This window comes from Nycticebus coucang, chromosome 1 (assembly GCF_027406575.1).
Source record: "Nycticebus coucang isolate mNycCou1 chromosome 1, mNycCou1.pri, whole genome shotgun sequence".
Taxonomy (NCBI): domain Eukaryota; kingdom Metazoa; phylum Chordata; class Mammalia; order Primates; family Lorisidae; genus Nycticebus; species Nycticebus coucang.
The window spans coordinates 192956223-192963543 of NC_069780.1; the positions used below are offsets into that span (position 1 = coordinate 192956223).

The 7321-nt window shown below is 44.1% G+C and overlaps 1 non-coding gene across 1 annotated transcript; it reads right to left on the reverse strand.

Moving 5' to 3' along the window:
- Positions 1 to 4086: 4086 nt before the first annotated feature.
- On the reverse strand, positions 4087 to 4190 carry LOC128592554 (U6 spliceosomal RNA). The gene has a single exon (XR_008381922.1). It is a non-coding gene; the product is annotated as a U6 spliceosomal RNA (small nuclear RNA).
- Between the last annotated feature and the right edge of the window lie 3131 nt (positions 4191 to 7321).

The following is a 7321-nucleotide window of genomic DNA, read 5'->3' on the forward strand; positions in this document are numbered from 1 at the left end:
TTTGACTGATGAGAACCAAGAAGGAGAAAGACAGAAAGATTAAGAAGACCTCAAAATCCATGTGACTAAATAAAACCGTCCTTACTTACTACATCACCGGCTGTTACAGTAATGAACGACAGCTGGAGGGATCCCAAGCACGGTGATAGGGGCTGCCAGACTGCAGGAAAGCGAGGGTCTGGAAGTGGAAATAAAGCAAGATTTTAACATTTAATTAATTAGAGGATCTAATACAACAGATAAATGTAAGCCTTTTTGTTCCCGAAGCTCATTTCTCTACCGGTAAATCACGAGGTCTCGGTGGTGGTTTACTTCCCTCACCAGGTGACTTTCTGCCTCAGCCTCTCTTTATTGCAGCCTCAAATCCAAAATCACTAGTAATTTTGCCTAACCTAGGGAAAAGCTTTGGGATACATAACTGTGAGAGTCACATACCTTCCTAGAAATAAACGAAGGAACTTTACTCTATGAGGGCACATTATATGTAAACAAATTCCCTGTCTTTTCAAATCCAGTCCTTACCTCTGCCATGCTCCTGGCATAGGCCTGGAAATTTTTATTCAGTGTATTAATAATAAAATGAAACCATGTATCTTCAACTGGAAAAGATTGAGGTTGTAGAATGACTAATTTAGTAGAGTGAATATCAGACCCGTACGGGGCTATCAACATTTACTTGCTGTAATGACACTGGCCTCCCAACAACAATACAGCCGGAAGAGATATGGAGTTTCCCTGGGCTCTGTTTAGAGGAAACCATCTGAAGAGACAAGAGAAGAGAGGGGAGGAAAGGACAGAAGGAAGGAAAGGAAAGGAGGAAGGAAGAACAATGGGGAGAAGAGAAGTAAAAAGGAAAGGGAGGGAGGGACGGAGGGAGGGAGAAGGTCAAGAAGGAAGGTGGGGATGGAAGATGAAGGGGGAGGGGGAGAAATGAAGGGAAGGAGGGAGGGAGGAAGGAAGGAAGGAAGGAAAAAAGAAAGGAGGGAGCGAGGGAGGGAGGGAAGATGGAAGGAAGGGAGGCTTATGGGCAATTTAGCTTCTATTGTTACATGGTAATGACCAGTCTTCAAGAAGTGTTTCTGTTGGAATGGGGCAATGAAGTAATTCTCCTGAGCATTCTCTGAGAATCTGGGGGGCTCTACATGGTACCGAAAATGAATGAGTGTCACACTTGAGGACAATCTGATATAATAACTAAAAATCACGATTTAAGAAACATTCTATAAGATGGGGCAAATTGTTGACTCTTCATGAACATATACTGTCAGTGAGCTCCCTCTTTGTGCTCAAAGATGGATTTAATTATTTTTTCATTCAATGTATGCGTGATGTTTATGAAAAAAGTTATTGACTTACATGACATATGAGAGCCCTCTTTAAGGCTAAATTGCCCCAGGCATGATGAGAGGTCACCAGTGTTCCATTCAGCTAATTCTGCAGATTGCTGGGTCCTGCCTGAGACAATGAGCATTGAATTACAAATGAAGTGATGGCTGCAGAAAGCTTTAATACTTCCCTGACTCTCCAGTGCCTCTTTGGAATATTCACACTTATTTTTCCTGTCTTTTGAAAGACTTTAGGATCTGTTCCCTGAGCATTGTCTGAAGTGAATCTGGAATCAGGGGCCAGCTCAGGGCTGCATTTCACATCTCAAAAGAGCAGGCTTATCTGCTCACAGGTAAGTCACTGGAGAGAAAGAGGTTTAGGCTGAGGACAAGGGACGTGGGTAGTGCTCAGCTCGTCCAGATGTGCTTTATGGCATGTTCTCGGATAATCGGTAGATAAAAATGCGTATAGAAATTTGAGTCATTTTAAAAATTACTAAGGAAACAAGTTGAATTTTGGTATTTTAGTGTGATAGTCCCCTGTTCAAAAAAAAAATGACTAAGTTTCTTTCTATTGGATATATGAGAAGATTTGCAGAGAAAGAAATACATTAAGATAGAAAAATATGTGGGCTATAAGCAAGGAAGAAAAAAGAATGAACTGTCTCCCCTGATGTGTATTCAGTTCCCGTACTTGAGGTGCACTCTGATCACCAATAACGCGTTGCCATTCCAGAATAGCTCATTAGGGCAACGTGCAAAGCCTTCAGACTCCACACCGTTCCCTTTATTTTCTCTTTGTTGCAAGTAATTCTGATTTAGGACGAGATCTGCTGCTGCATCTGCGAAGCTAGCTTGGTGGAGGAGCCCACAGAGATGCTTGTGGTTTGCTAGAGCTTAGAAATCAGCAGAAAATTAAGACCAAGTGTTGAATGCGTGCCTGGAAATCTTTTTATAGATGAGCTGTAGGAATGTGCACTCACTGAAGCATTCCCTTTGAAAACCCTATTCACGTCTATGTTTTCCAGAACTATTGATGTACAGCCCTTGGGTACATACCATCGACATATGGTCAACGTAAGGGACACACTGTGCAAACAGGGGAGCACCTCCGAGCAGGCCTTCCCTTTATGTGGGCAGAGCGAGCTGTTTGCAAGGGAAGCCCCCTAAGATGAAGGGGAGAACGCCTCCAGTTTCCAGGAGAGGAAAACTTTGATCCACCCAGAGGGATGGTTTGCAGAGTGTCGTCACTGAGCTCCCATCTCCTCCATCCAGGTGTGCCTCAAGCTCCCTCCTCTCCACATCGAGGACCCAAGTTAGTCTTTCTGGCCTTCCCCTCCTAAAATCAAGCAGATGAACACAGCAATGGCCTCAAAACCAATTAATTACAGTATCACCTTTTATGTATATGGGGCTTTAGCAATACCCAAACAATTTTCAACACATGTTACCACCTAATTCTGACAGCAAACATCAGATGTGGTGTGATTGCTATTTGGGGGATGAGAGCCCTGAGCCTCAGAGAGCCTGGGACCTGCCGAGTCAGGTGCACGATTAAAACTCAGTTTTTCCCACTTCAGAATCAGCACCCTCTTCATTGTTCAATGCAACAGCCCTGTCCAGAATGTCTCTTGCCCTGCAATATGTTTAGGTAGCTGAGATAGAATGAAAGATGGCCTATTTCATTTCTCCATGAGGAAGAACGTTTTCAGACTTAGAAGTTTGAGTTTCACGTAGGAAAATAATTTCTATTATAACTTGTGAGACACTGTCCTTTTCAATTAGATAGCCGTTGTTTACACATGACAAGTCCTGGTATTTTCCAATTTAAATGAACTGTTACATTCTTACCAAATATATTTGGTATATATTCTATATATTCTATTATACCTTCACATTTAAACCTCCTCAAAAGTAAAGCAAAGATTACACAAACATTAAAAGCAAACTGGGACCACAGAAATAAAAGTGCAGGAAGGATGGGCCCCATCAGTGTTCACCTCCGAATTGCTTAAGTTTAAGTGGAATTCATCTAAATTTAGGGTTTCATATGTAAATATCATAATTTTACTCATATGCAGAAACTCTACCAATCTATTCGGTGATAAAGTATATTATTTCTCATATAAAATTGTTTGTTTTTAGGAAAAATATCCTATGGTTTGTTTAGTGTTTAGTCTTCTCACTTGAAGACTTTTGAGCTCAAAAAGAAAGGAAGAAAAGAAGAAAGAAAGAGAAAGAGAGAGAGAGAGGAAGGAAGGGAGGAAGGGAGGAAGGGAGGGAGGGAGGAAGGGAGGGAAAGAAAGAATAAAAATAAGACTTTTGAGCTCCACTAAAGGAAACAAAAAACTGCAAACCCCCATCTGGCAATCGTGAAATAATGGAAGTAAATTATTAAAACTTATGCCTAGGTTATCAAGAAGAAAGACAGACAACAAAAACGTAACTGATTGAATTGTCTCCATAGGCCATTTCTGATCTATCTTGATATCTCTGTAATCTGCTGTGGACTCCTCAGGTTAGAGACCCACCAAACATGTTTGCCTTGGACTCCACAGGGTCACAAGGACTGTTGTGGTGTCCTCAGGCCTTGGGCAGAGAATGGCTGACTTGGTCGTCAGAGGTGACGCTGGCTGGCACACTCGTTCCAGATTTCCTGGCACTCCTCCCTGCTGGGGGCTGGGAGCTTCTCCTTTGCCGAGGCGTGGTTCCAGCAGCCCTTTTTCGTCAATGGTTTCTTTCTTTTCTTTTTTTTTTTTTTTCTAATATGGAACGCTTCATGAATTTGCGTGTCATCCTAGCACAGGGGCCATGCTAATCTTTTCTGTATCGTTCCAATTGTGGTAGTGTACACCAAAGCGAGCACCATCAAAGGCTTCCTTAATGCTTGTGTTAGCGAAAGGGATCTCTGAGAAGAGGAAGCGGCCTTGATAGGAACAGTTAACAAGGAACAGAACAAGGTATAGAGCAGAGAAGCAGGAGGAAAAAATGGTATTTCAACATAGGGAGGAACGTATCTAAGGGCAGGTGGAACCACAGGCCACATGGTACCAGTACTGACCAAACTGGGACCCCAGAGATAAAACCGCGGGAAGGGTAGGCCCCAGCCTATAAACTACGTATAGGCCTCATTCACAAGAGATAAATGTAGTTTATAGGACTGGAAGAAGTGAAAGTCCAGTGGGAGGTGGCCAGCTGTTGCTGCCCCCTGACTGGTGAGCTTTGTCTTGACTTTGTAGAGCCTTTTGTGTCTTTTAATGTAGAGTGTGGTCTCTTTCTTCTGGTTGTCCCATCTGCTCAGAAGAGGACTTCTAATTGGGGGACCCTGGTACCCCTGGTGTGTCTTGAAGGGTGCTGGGAAGGCAGGTGGTCTCTATCCTGGTAGGACAGCAAACCCAGCTTTTCACTGGGCTCTTTCCTACTGGAGGCCTCTACTCTTTTGCAGAGGGGGGTCCCACGCTGGAGGTCTATTCCAGCCCTCATCTCTTGTGGCGTTTGTTCCTGGTACATCTTTCAGTTCTTAGTTTGACCACCCAAATAACCAGCTGATTAAAGTCTCTGCAGGCTTTCAGTACCCTCACTTTCCGTCCCCTCCAACCTCCAGCAGCACAAACACACTCTCACCGCCTCTGGGCCTGTCTATCCCACCCAGGACTGCCCTCCTTTGCTGCTCCGCTGAGTGTAAATATCCTGAGGACAAGGTCTACATCTCTTTGATTTCTGATTTGAACCCAGTGCTCCCAGGCAGGCTTGAAGTAGAGACTTGCTAAATGTGTGCAGAAGGATGGAAAAAGGAATGCTCCCAACAAAATTCCCCACAACGTTCTCAATTATGAAGAGTAGCACCTTATTTCTAGAAGGTGTCTTTTTTTTAATTTATTTATTTTTATTAAACCATAGCTGTGTACATTAGTATGATCGTGGGGCACCATACACTTGGTTCATAGATCGTTTGACACATTTTCATCACATTAGTTAACATAGCTTTTGTAGCATTTTCTTAGTTATTTTGCTAAGACCTTTACATTCCACATTTACTAGGATTCACATATACCCTTGTAAGATGCACCGCAGGTCTAATCCATTAATCTCCCTCCTTCCCCCTCCATCCCCCCTCCCTCCCCTCCCTTTTCCCTTTCTCCCTATTCTTAGGTTGTAACTGGGTTATAGCTTTCATGTGAAGGTCCTACATTAGTTTCATAATAAGGGTGAGTACATTGGATACTTTTTCTTCCATTCTTGAGACACTTTACTAAGAAGAATATGTTCCAGCTCCATCCATGTAAACATGAAAGAGGTAAAGTCTCCATCTTTCTTTAAGGCTGCATAATATTCCATGGTGTACATGTACCACAATAGAAGGTGTCTTAATAAAAACAATATAAAAGCATACAGGTCAGAGGTCTTTTTTATCTAGTCAGAAAAAGAGACCCCGTTGGTAGTGCCCTTTCCTTTACTGTTGTTGTTGGTAGGGTTTAAAAACAAGTGGTGATGCTAAGAACATTGTTTGGTTTGGCTCGGAAAGCTTTCTCATAGTGTCACAATAAAGCGTTATTGTTCAAGATGTTTCATTATCTTGATGTTCAGGAGATTGAATGTTTTAAGGGGTGTCATCCTACCATTTGATTTCTTAATTTACTTGGTTACCTGCTTTAGACACTACAAGAACAATCAGATTTTCATCTCTGAATGAACGTGCTTTATGTTGGCCAGAGAGAGCACAAATGGCTACCCAGTGCGAGAGAAAGGGGTGGGGCGTGGGCATTTTTATTATTGTGTTTCAAAGGTATTGTTTATAGAGATGGCTGCTGACCAGTATCAAGTGACCACAGGCTATGAAAATTGTCTGTTTTCCTATGAATAAGCCATCGCAGGAAGTTGCTCGTTAACGTCAATGGCCAGAGGGCACCTGGCAGCCCCAGATGCTCAGGCTGGTGGGGTTGCTCACCCTGGCTCTCAGCAGCCTGTCCCTCTGCCAGCCACCCGCCTCCTCTCAGCCCGGCACTGCTTCCAACTCTAGGGGTCTCATGAGGCTCTCAGGTCTCAGCCTCCGGAAAGGGTGCATTTGTGTCTGTGAGTGTCTCGGGGACCTGAAACACAGAGGACCTGCCTAGTGACCCCCCCAGTGAGAAAAAAGTCACCCTTATGGCTTCCTTTCCAGCAGTTTGGACTTTAAAATAAACACATTTCTTTCTTCTTCTTCTTTTTTTTTTTTGCAGTTTTTGGCCAGGGCCAGGTTTGAACCCATCACCTCCGGTAGATGGGGTTGGCGCCCAACTCCTTTCAGCCACAGGTGCTGCCCCTAAAATAAACCCATTTCTACAGAATCCATGGGAAGAGAAAATTTGAAGAGAATGAGAAAACACCACCTAGGAGCATTTGTGGACTGTAGCTGTGTCAGTGCCGAGAGCACGGTATAAACACCTGCTGCTTATTGCACAAAAGCAGAAAGGTCTTCTCTGAGGCCTCTCAGCATCTCTGCAGCACCACAGTGTTATGGGCTCAGTTGGGTCCCCCAGGTAGATACGTTGACGTCTCAACACCTGGGACTTGTGAATGTGGTCTTATTTGGAAACAGGGTCATAGCAGCATAATTAAATTCAGACGTCTTCCCAGAGCAGGGTTAGCCATGGTCCAATGACTGGAAAATCCAGACACACACATACAGGAAGAAGGCCAGGGTCAGATGGGGACAGAGGTTGGAGCAGGCCGCTGAAAGCCAGGGCGTCCAAGGATCGCCACCGACTGCTCAAGCTGGGAGAGTCAGGAAAGGACGCTTCTTGTGCCCTTGAGAGAGACTGTGGGCCTTTGACTCCAACTTTCAGATCTTTAGTCTCCGGGATTGGAATTGTGAGAGAATACATCTCCAGTGTCCTGGGCCACCTGGTTTGCAGCACCTTCTTACGGTAGTGCTAGGAAACTAACACCCAGGGATGTGATTCTTGAAGGAGTATCAGGTGGTCTTATTGCTACTTGCCTGGGGCGTCTGCAGAGTC